Raw genomic sequence first — 11,916 nt, 5'->3', positions numbered from 1 at the left:
TCGAAGGAACATTAAACCGTAACATGTGGCAATCATGCGAAAGAAATGATATGTTGAAGGAAGAAAAAAATATTTTATTGATTCTGTCTTATGATGCGAGCGTACAAAAGAGATCGGATAAACCTTTAAATGTTTTGTCGACTGACTACGGTTAAATAATTTCAAATGTATAACTCTACAATGAAGTAATAGTAATGGCTAATTGAAGTTACATAAACAATTATCTAACTTGATGCAACATTAATAGGCCCACGAAACTGCATCAAATGAGGTTGCTTTTCCAGTATGAATTCATACAAAAATAATCCATAGTGACAATTCCACCACAACTCCATTACTTGGCATCTGTACAACTACATAAGTAATAAAAAACACACAAATCAACTGTCAATTCAATGAAACATCTGCCAGACATGCCCACAGGACACCTAGGGAAGGACACATAAGGGTCCATGAGATGACCATGCCATAAAAAGGATGTATGTATCATGCATTTTTTTGTACTTTTCCTGTATGACAGAATGATTTATTTGGAGCATAACCATGTCCTCAATAATATAACTACTCAATAACAACTTAATTTTTCAACTTATAGAAATATCAATAATTTTATATTTACAAACTTAACAAATTAAGTTTTCAACCAATATCAAGAATTTTTATATTTACAAACTTATAATTTTTTTAAACACAAATCATGCCAAAATTACAAAGATATATCTCATTTAAGAATTATGATCATTTAAAATGATCCTCTAATATAAAATAAACAATATATATAAAACGTAAAATATTGAATGTAACCATCTTCTTGTAAGATACACTAGAGGACCTTTCAAATGTGATTTCTCCCGCAGTTGAAGAAGCAATTTCGAGATCCTAAAGGGTATGTGATTTTTGAGCCATAATTAACTGTATGAGCTTCAAAATGCCGATTGCTTGTCATTCTTCGACAGATGTGTCGTAATTATAGTTCTTTATTCTTCGAATTAATATGAGGATTTGTAATGAGATTTTTTTAGATCAATGGATTTTTAACGACATTTAATCTGATGGGAAAAACATTTTTAAAAAATAGTAGTAATTTTTTTCGCTTTTAATTCATAAGGAGAACTGTGAATCGGGAAACAATTCTGTTTGATTTTTTGATTCACATTTATATATCTAAATCTATGGTTACCATTCAATCCAGTTGCAGCTTTGAGTTAGATTCAGTCTTTTATGTGTTGCTGTTCTACTGATAAAAACAGAGACTAGAGACGAGTGACTAAAGCGAATTGAATATATCTTTGCATACCATTGCCAAGCACGACTATCCCGCCAAATAACTTTATCTGAGTGGATGGCCGTATAAATGATCCGTCATTAATTTTACAATGGGAAAATATAATTTAAAGACCCGCCTCTTGCTAGATAGCGCATTGCACATTCGCAGGCACAATTTGCACACACCTTGGTTTGTATATTTAGGAGGTAGAAACAACAAAAACAGTAAATTCCATCGTACACAAAAGTACTAACCTATTTACTGTTTTATATCAATAAATTAATGCATCATTATACCTGTGGCTATATCAGCCAACTAAACCTTATGATATAGAGGACGATTTTATATAATTAAAAAAAAAAAAAAACCCTAAGAAAGTGCGCAGGACAATTTAAAAAAAAAATTTGTGTGCCCTTGGTAAGCCATGCTTTTCAGTTTGCTCTTCAGACGTTTCCCATGATTATTGCGTGTCTTGAAAAAACGTGAAGGTTGTAATAACAGTGAAATTTTTCGGCCAATCAATTTCTTTTGCTAGATAACAGTGGCTATATGGGCCAAACCTATGTATTAAACTAGGAAATTTATAAATTAGGGTATCTCCATTAAGGGGGTTATAGAACCAAAATCCCAGTCTATATAAAAGCAAAAGGTCATTAAGCTATGTCCCACCAAGTTCTGGGATGGGGATTCATTTTAAGGACAGATTTGTTTGAGGCTATTTTAGAGGACCACTAAATAAAAATATTAACTTTTTTACAGAAATTTTAAATATCCATATGATAACGCTAAGACATTCATCATATTCACAAGAGAATCTAACACTAGAGTTAACTGGGAGTTCATATAAGAGTCAAACAAATTAATCAAAATTCAAAATTTTACTGCTTCCAAAATTCGTTGTCAACGTACATATGATATAAAATTAAAAAATACAACAAATGTCCAAGCTTCAAAGGTTGAAAATTCCAACTCCAAAATGTCAAATGACTAGTCACAAACACTTGGTGATAGCAAGCATGAGGCTGCACTTCCAATCTTCTTGTGAAAAAATCAAACCAAAGCTGATGTGTATGATAACATAGAAAATAGTGTTCTACAACTTAATTTCATACAATTGTGCCATTATTTATCTCAAGAATTTCTATCTCCAAGGCTTTCTGGACTTCTACAACTATATTTTCTGTACTTTCAGAATATTTTAATTGAAATTGTAGTACTCCACTACACCAATCAGGTCTTCATTGCTCTCCTCTGTGGCAGGCTGCTTTGAGGCTATGGAGAAGGTGACATCAACATTGCACATATCTGCATAGAAACTATATTGAATGTAGAATGAATAGAATACAACAGTGTCTGTGAAAAAAAACTCTCATCAAGATTGCACTATTGATCTTCCCTGTCTCTTAATTTAGCTCTTTCACCTCCACATCAGTATCTTGAACCTCATAGCCTTTAGCTTCTTCCTCCATAATGAACTGTTTGTATTAAGATGTAGGATTCTTATCCTAATATATCAGAAATTTTGGTGATACCATTATTTTTATTCTATAAGGCTCATTTCAAATTTGCTAGGGTAACCTCGGATGTTGAAAGCTTTAGTAAAACATGTCACTATATTAGAAACCAATGTAGTGAACATTGTATTAATTACTAAAAAGAGTTGACATGATGCAGGACATTGATTATAAATTTTATTAAGGTTTATTCAAAAGATACAAACATATAATTCACAAATTTCAATCCACCTAGTAATTCCACTCTTACACAAGAAAGAAAGGCAAATCCCCTGATTAATTTAAAAACAAAAAACAAATCAAATCCAATGCATATTTAGGGCTAAGAGTGTTATGCAACCCATATAAATGACTAATTTTTTTTTCAAAAACTGGGACTTTCATTTTATAAAAACTGATTCTACAGGTTAGGGGTTGGCCAGCCATTCCTAAGAGGGTCAAGGGAGGGTCAAGGGACATTTGAGATGTCCTCAGTTGTCCTTTGGAGATCTTCGAGCCCTTGCAGCAGCCAGTATTGTAAGGGCCCCTGCTGATGTCATGAAACAATCCTTTGAAGGGAGAGCATACTCATAAAGCTTTGTACAAATAATCAAAGAAAGTAAAGAATAAACAATAGTTTGAAAGGGCATTAAATTGCTCAAGAGATACTTCCAATTTAGCATTTAAGATTTATCGAATGTGTCAATGATGCTCAAAAAACACTTAATAACTACCAAAAGTTTCAATGATGTTCACTCAACACATAAGAATTACCAAAAGCATCAAGATTCTTTCTAATGTCCCCTTCCTAAATTGTCCTAGAAGCAGTTGCAACAAATTAGGGCTAGGGTTACATTTTACCAAGTAAATAATCCTTTAAATATTGTAATCCTGGATTTGAATTCTGCAATCATAACATAAACAACATTTACTGATATATATCTACACATTGATTAGGGTTAAGATAATATATATACTAACAATAACATTATGTAAGCATATTCAAGAAGAAACTATTACAAGGTAATTGGTAAATACTTGCTTATTAATAACAGAGACCGAAAGGTCAATTTATACAAAAGGAAGAGATGATGTTTCCTTAGGAAACGATCGTAAAGAATAGAAACATTCTATTCTAGAGAAAGCAAAAAACGAAAGCAAACTAAAGCTAAAGATATTTACAAGATAACCATTAACTAATAATAGACGTCTTATCTATTATTGTAATACCCTCCCTTAATGGTTAATCTATCTAACACACCAAGCTGTCCTCTGAATTTGACAAACTTATCAGGACCAAGAGGCTTGGTGAGAATGTCTGCAGTCTGCTCTGAGGTAGGAACATATTGCAGATCTATAGTCCCGTCTTCAACCAGCTATCGTATGTAATGACAATGAACATCCACATGCTTGGTTCGTTCATGGAAGACTGGATTCCGTGCTAACTTGATAACGCCTTCGTTATCAACAAACAGAGTAGTCGGTCCTGCTGGTGACATCTGCATATCCCCAAGCATCCGATGAAGCCAGACAGCTTCACATCCTGCCTTAACAGTCCCTCTATATTCAGCCTCTGTAGAAGAGAGAGAAACTGCCTGCTGCTTCTTGCTGGTCCATGTGACTGCACCAGATCCCAAACTGAACACATATCCAGATGTTGACTTTTTATCATCAACAGAGTCTGCCCAATCTGAATCTGTGAACCCACTGAGTTTAGGATTAGAACTCCGAGAATATAGAAGTCCATAATCAGAAGTGCCCTTCACATAACGAAGCACACGCTTTGCTGCCATCCAATGATCAGCCTTAGGAGCTGTCATAAAGCGTGAAATATAGCTGACTGCGAAGCTGATATCAGGCCTAGTAGCAGATAGGTAGATGAGGCTGCCTACTAGTTGCCTATACGTAGTATCATCAACGGAAGGAGAATCAGACTTGGCTGATAACTTGAGACCTTTCTCCATAGGTGTAGATGCAGGTTTGCAATCCTGCATTCGGAATTTGTCTAACAAGGCTCTGGCATATTTGGACTGAGAGATGAATATACCAGAAGACTGTTGCCAAACTTCAACACCTAAGCAATAATGCATGAGCCCAAGGTCAGTCATATCAAAAGACTGGCATAAGTGTTGTTTGATTCCCTGAATTAAAGATGCCGAACTGCCAGTGATGATTAGATCATCCACATAGATAACCAGAAGGATGATGTCACTGTCAGTAGTCTTGATGTACAGATTTGAGTCTGAAGAACTCCTCTTGAAGCCTTGATCACTGAGGTACGTATCAATCTTGATGTACCATGCCCGAGGGGCCTGGTTCAAACCATAGAGAGCTTTTACCAATCTGAGAACCTGATGGCTTTACCAGCAACCTTGAAACCAGGAGGCTGCGTCATGTAGACCTCTTCATGGAGATCACCATTCAGGAAAGCACTCTTTACGTCCATCTGATGGACCTTCCAGCCAAACTGTGCTGCCATGGCTAAGACTAATCTGATGGTGCTCATCTTTGCAGCAGGAGCAAAGGTCTCCTCATAATCAATGCCCTGACGCTGAGAAAAGCCCTTTGCCACTAAATGAGCTTTGTACTTATCCAAAGTACCATCTGATTTGTATTTGATTTTGTAGACCCATTTGCAGCTAATGGGTTTCTTCCCTGGGGGAAGATCAGAAAGGACCCAAGTGTTGTTCTTCAGCAGGCTCTGGTGTTCAGATTGCATGGCCTGTTCCCACTCTGGAATTCCTTTAGCCTCGGAATATGTTTGAGGTTCAAACACACTGTGAATGTTGGCCATAAGAGCAAAGTTAAAAGAATCTATAGTTTTGCTCTTTTTCCGAGTAGTTCTCCCATCAATGAGCTCATCATCATGAAGATCAACAAGTGTCTTAGCCCACCACTTAGGCCGGAGAGGAGAATGACCAACAGTAGTACTAGGAGATGCTTGATCAGCAGGATCTTGATCAGAAGAATCTGGATCAAACTCAGGTGAAGCATCTTCAAAATGAGGTGATCCTACAGGAGAAGCCGGAGGTGGCTGTACAGGTATCACTGGCAAGACTGGAGCTGTAGGAGCTACTGGAGCCCTCCCATCAGGTGGACCTAATGGAAGCCAAACTCCCAAATCATGAACTTGCATAGGCTGGTCTGTTGGATCAGGAACAGGAGAAACAGGCATGAATGGTCCTCGCTGCTCATCAAAGACTACATCACGGCTGTATATGAGACGAGATGTCTCAACATCAATAAGGCGGTAAGCTTTGTGAAGACTGCTATATCCAGCAAGCATCAGTTTCTGACTCTTGGCATCCAACTTGGTGCGTGAAGCATCAGGGATCCAAACAAAAGCAAGAGAGCCAAAAACCTTCAGGTGACTGATTCTGGGCTTGCGACCTGACCAGGCCTCTTCCGGAGTTTTACCTTTGACCGCCACTGTGGGTGACCGGTTCAACAGATAAACTATAGTGTTAACTGCTTCCGCCCAAAAACGCTTCGGAACATGTCTGTGTTCGAGCATGGAACGAGCCATCTCGGTGACTGTCCTGTTCCGACGTTCAACTACACTGTTTTGTTGTGGCGTGTGGGGTGTGGTGAACTGGCGTTGGATGCCATGTGTATCCAAGAAGTTGGAGAAAACATTAGGACAAAATTCCCCCCCATTGTCTGATCTAAGAGTAATAATAGATTTCCCAGACTCTTTTTCAACTAAGGGTTTAAACTTCTGAAATACAATAAATGCATCGGATTACTTTTTAAGGAAATACACCCGCATTTTTCTACTGAAATCATCTACAAACAACAGAAAATACTTGTACCCAAGAACAGAAGGAGTGGCCATAGGGCCGCAGATATCAGCATGAACAAGCTGAAGTACTTGAGAAGCTCACCAAGAATCGCCACTGGGGAAAGGTGTGCGATGTTGCTTCCCAGCTTGACATGCGTCACAAACTCCAAGGTGTTGGGTTTGAATCTCTGGCAAACCAAGAACAAGCTCATCCCGAGCAAGTTGTGAGAGATAATGCACATTTAAGTGCCCATATCGCTGATGCCAAAGTGAGCTGATGGAAGATCGCCGAGCAGCCATAGCTAAGTCTTGAGAATCACTAGAATCAGTAAGTCTGAAAAGACCATGATCCTCAAGACCAATTGCAATAGTAGACTTAGTCGCCCGATCAGTGATGGTGCACTGATGTGAACTGAAGGTGACTGCCAAGTGTGGAGAATGTTGCAGCAACTGACTGACCGAGAGTAGATTTAGTTCCATCCCTGGAACGTAGTACACATCAAGGAATATGAGCTTCCTCCCAACAGACTGAATTTGAATGTTGCCTTTACCAACAACCGTGTACTCTTCTCCACCACCAAAGATAACAGAATCTGAATAAGGCTGGTAGTCAGTAAACCAGTCTCTGCGGTGAGTGAAATGTCGAGAGGCACCTGAATCAATGTACCAGGCAGATGACTGTACATGATCTGCGGGTCTTTTAGCCATGAAGGCATAAAAGGCAGATTCCACCTGCTCAGTGTGCTCTGCACTGTTCGCTTTGGGTTGCGAACCTGATTGCTTAGACTGGGCAGCTAAGCGTTTCCGACATGCAACCTTCATGTGACCATACTTGTGGCAATAGTTGCATTGAATGTTCTTCTTTTTGCTATCATCGGATGCTGGAGCAGAAGACTTCTGCTGAGATGGTTGCTGAAACTTGCCCTTATCCTTCTGAAAGGATTTCGCAGCAAAGGCTTGCTCAGTGGAGGTGGAACTGGAGCTGCTATCGAACTGTTGTTTCCACCGATCTTGCTGAAGTAGCAGGGTGCAGAGATCAGTGAACTTTAGATCAACACCAGTAGATGTGATGTTAAGAGTCTCGATAAAATGCTCATAGGAATTTGGTAAACTCCGAAGAGTGATTACCACAATATCCTCTTCCTCCATCTTGCGACCGATGGCAAGTAACTGATCACGGATTTCCTGAATCCGATTCAGGTGTGCTTGGAGCGAGGTGCGCTCATCCATGACAATAGAAAACAGAGTGTTTTTCAGAAAGAAGGCTCTGCTCTTGTCGGAAGTCTCATGAAGACCTTTTAGATGTGTCCAGATTTCGGCCGCTGTCTTGCCGGATGGAATCTGAGAAAGCTGGTCATCAGCTACGGATAGTTTGAGAAGCATTACTGCCTCTCGATTGTTCAGATCCCATGTATCTTGATCAGGACCTGGAGAAGTCGGACGCTGCTTAACACCCAGAACAAGTTGATCGGTGTTTCGATATTCGAAGATTGCGATGATGCGCTGCTTCCAGGTTCCATAATTGCGACCATTGAATTTGGAATTATGCTCGAGCAGAATATTTGTCAGAGATGCCATGGCACGTTTTTCAATGAAAAACTGTGAAAATCTGTGAAGGCACGTTCTTCGAGGCAAAAATATGGAAGACCCAGAAGAATCAGAGAATGACCCAAAAGAGAGCTCGAAAAACCTAGAAGGAATCTGCTGTCGTTTTTTGAATCCGCTGGCTCAAAAATCGAGGCACAAAAATCAAGGCACCCAGAAAAAACGGACGACAACCCAGTTGAGCTCTCGAAAAACCCACCAAGAATTTGCAAACAAATTTTTTTTCGACCCCAAAAATTAGGGTTTCGAAAAAAAACAGCCCTAGCTGAAAAAAGCTTGAAAAAACTTCAGATTTCTTGATGAAAAATGGTCGAATCTGCTTCCCAGAGCACGATGACAGACTGAGACGGCTAAGAGCATGAAGATTTGATACAGAAACATGCAGATTTTCACCCCAAAAACGCGAGTCTCCAAAAAATGGCCACGATTTCCACGCGATTTGCAGACCCGTAATTCGGGAATTTCTCCAAGCAGAAAAACCCTAGGTGGGTTTTGGAGAAATTAGCTGAAATAATTTTGGAAAAATTTAAACAAATAATTTCAAGAAGAAATTATAAATTTTTCCGAAAAAATTTAAGTATTTAGCTCTGATACCATATTACAAGGTAATTGGTAAATACTTGCTTATTAATAACAGAGACCGAAAGGTCAATTTATACAAAAGGAAGAGACGATGTTTCCTTAGGAAACGATCGTAAAGAATAGAAACATTCTATTCTAGAGAAAGCAAAAAACGAAAGCAAACTAAAGCTAAAGATATTTACAAGATAACCATTAACTAATAATAGACGTCTTATCTATTATTGTAATAGAAACATGATAGGTCTGTGCGAAGCCATTTCTACATTAAGCCCAAGAGTGGATGTTTGCTAGAGCCCTCCTCTTTACTTGCTTAGTGGTTTCTTTATACCTGCTTTCAGTATCAATGTCTCATCCTCCCAAAGACACATGCCACTCACAGAGTTGGGCAGAGGTTTTAAGGGTTTTTTTTGGGTCCTATGTAAGTGATCTCTTGGCCTCCTTACATGACCCTCTTTCCCCTCCTCTTACACATCAGACCCTTCTTATGAGAGATGGATTGCAAACAATCAAGCACATCCTATATGCCATTATGAACATTCATTCAAGCATCATGATATTGTTCATATGCACGTGGATATAACTATATAACAGTTACTTATAAGAAGGAAATATGTGGAAGATGACCAATCTGATATAATATTAACGTACTGGTTTGAAGATACTCTCTTGGATGTAAATGCTGATCAATCTCTATGAATGACCTTAGTCCCTTTGGTGTGCTCTTCATACCGATTTCTTAGATATCGTTGATCAGTATGATTTTTGATGCAATGGACTGCTGAATGTATCTTATTGCTGGATGCATTGATTGTCTCGCTAGGTCCCTTGACTGCTTATTTATTTCCTTCAATTAGTGCCGATTATATATATTGATTGCTAATCCATTTCAATTCTCTTTCTGCTTATTTTTCTTCTAAATCTGCTAGGGTCTGTTCACACAAATTACCTTCAGATTCTCTTATAATCTTGATTGGATTTCACTCCTAAATCTTCTTTCCCACCAGCTAAATATCTTCTTCTTGACATCTGCTTAATCCTTTATTTCTTTCTGACTTGCTGTTCAGAGGTTATTGCTCTGCTCTATGTCTTAATATATTCTTTTCGTATCTCTGACCTGCTGTTCTGAGGTCGTGGCTCTGTGCTATGTCTCATTATATTCTTTTTCTCCATCACTACCTTCCGCTCCTTTTGGTTCCTTTCGTATATATCCCCTAATCATTTATGAAGGGGAACTTCCCTTGTAGACAGCTGCCTCTCCACAAACAGACACAACCCTTCATATTTGCTACCTTATTAACTCGTAGTCCTTGCAACTGATGACTAGTTTAACAATACTCCTAATTTTCATTTCCGTCTTATTACCATTTTCTTTTTAACATGATTAACAATTATTTATACTTGCCTCTCCCTTGGACATCAAGGCATGGTCATCCAAAACAAAAATTATTTGGTATTGTCACTAAGGTCAGCTAGAAAAAAATCATTTCAAGTGTAGTTGGTCAACAAAACACTGTGTCTTAATTCCTCTAATTGAGTCGGCCTAGCCTAATGGCTATAAGGGCAATGATTTGAGACTGTTGTTAGATTTTAGCAGGGCTGTGCTACTGATAGGGGCCATGACAATATTCTATCCAGCCAAATTATCATCTTGCAAAGAAATGATTTTCAATTTGTAGGAATTGAGAGGCATGAGGTACAAGTTTGGGTTTGGGACTGGGGCACTCATTTCAAGTCAGATATTCCGGGTATATGGATAAGGGGAATGACTCTGACTAAGGTTTATATATAGTGACTACACACTAATGTGGGTATAGGGATGTGACCTTACTCTTGTAGCTAAGTTTCTTGACAACTCTAGTTCAATTCTAATAAAACATATTCATGGACTCAATAAAAATCATGTTAGGAAGGAAAGGTTAAATGCACAAGAATATCTTTGATTATTAGCAAGGTCTTAGAAGCCGAGAAAGTAAACCTCACTTGAGCCACTATCTTGGTTGGGCATGCTACTAGATTTAGGATGTCCAATGGTGTTGTGACCTTTTCACACACCGCCCCATTGCAAATTATCCCCTGCCTTTTTTAAGTTAGTGTCATCTCCTAGTGCTTGAAGTACATTGGCGATTTTTGCTAAGTTTGGAATTAGGAGTCATTTGCCTTTGGCTTTGAAAAAAGAAGTTTTTGAGGGATGGTGGAATTTGGTTGTGGAAAAGTAAAGAAATCTTTCAAAAGGCGTACAGGTGAAATTTTAAGTGTTTTGAAGAACTTACTATTTTTGGAAAGTTCTATTTTTAGTAAGTTTCATTGTATCCTTATTTGGCCTAATTTTGTGTTTGGAAGAGCTTACTATTTTTAGTGGTGTCTTTTTTTAGTAAGTTTTATTATGTCTCCATTTCACCAAATTTTGTGTTTGGGCAACTTACTAGTCTATTTTTGGCAGTAGGTGAGCACTAACAAAGAAAGCAATAGAGAGCATGCAGTTCTAATTCTGAAGGAATGAGCATCTCAAGCAGATGATCAAAATTTGGCTGTGTGTGGAGAAAATCCTCCTCCGCCCTCAGGATGCGCCCAAGAGAGGAAAGTCTCCATGTGCAAGGAATTCTTCCAAAATGGAAAAATCCTACTCCATGCTCCATTTCACCCAAGATGGGGAATTCCTAGAGTGCAAGGACTTTCTTCAAAATGGAAAAATCTTTCTCTATGCTCCATTCGTGCCCAAGAGGAGGAATTCCTACAGTGCAAGGAATCTCTTCAAAATGGAAAAATCCACCCAAGGAGTGAATTCCTAGGTGCCAAGGAAAGATCAAAACATGACTAGTTATAAGAAAATCCCTTGACTCCTCAAATGCACTCAATGTGAAAGAGTGTGAAAATGTTGAAAAAATGACAAGTGTTGGAAAATTCCTCCACCATGCCTCACGTGTACCCAAGAGTGCAAATTGCTAGGTGCCAAGGAATGATCAAAATATGCAAAAATAAAATCCAACTCCATCACTAATATACACTTAAGGTAATTCAGCATGCTCATGGAAATTTTAAAAATGACAAAAATGCCCCTCCCTAGCTGATATCTCGGTGTATTTCTTGAGATCATAGTGTTTTAATTTTATAATAATCCTCCCTAGTAAGAGGGAGTGTTAATGTTGTAGCTTCAGTCGGATTGATTTGATCATGGGACATTACTATGA

At 38.4% G+C, this 11,916-nt stretch overlaps 1 protein-coding gene across 2 annotated transcripts in view; it reads left to right on the top strand.

Annotated features, from left to right (window-relative positions):
• The first annotated feature begins 777 nt into the window (after positions 1–777).
• Positions 778–11,916, top strand: part of LOC149539430 (glycosyltransferase family protein 28) — a 103,022-nt gene continuing 91,883 nt past the window's right edge. For both annotated transcript variants that reach the window (XM_089800666.1, XM_089800665.1), the window contains exon 1: positions 778–886. The gene's annotated coding sequence lies outside the window, so the exon portion shown is untranslated. The remainder of the gene's footprint in view (positions 887–11,916) is intronic.

The sequence above is a fragment of the Cupressus sempervirens genome, chromosome 9 (genome assembly GCF_028749045.1).
Source record: "Cupressus sempervirens isolate cs-2001-9-10 chromosome 9, ASM2874904v1, whole genome shotgun sequence".
In the NCBI taxonomy this organism is placed as follows: Eukaryota; Viridiplantae; Streptophyta; class Pinopsida; order Cupressales; family Cupressaceae; genus Cupressus; species Cupressus sempervirens.
The sequence above is the reverse complement of the archived record's forward strand: the minus strand, read 5'-3'. Positions and strand labels throughout refer to the sequence as shown.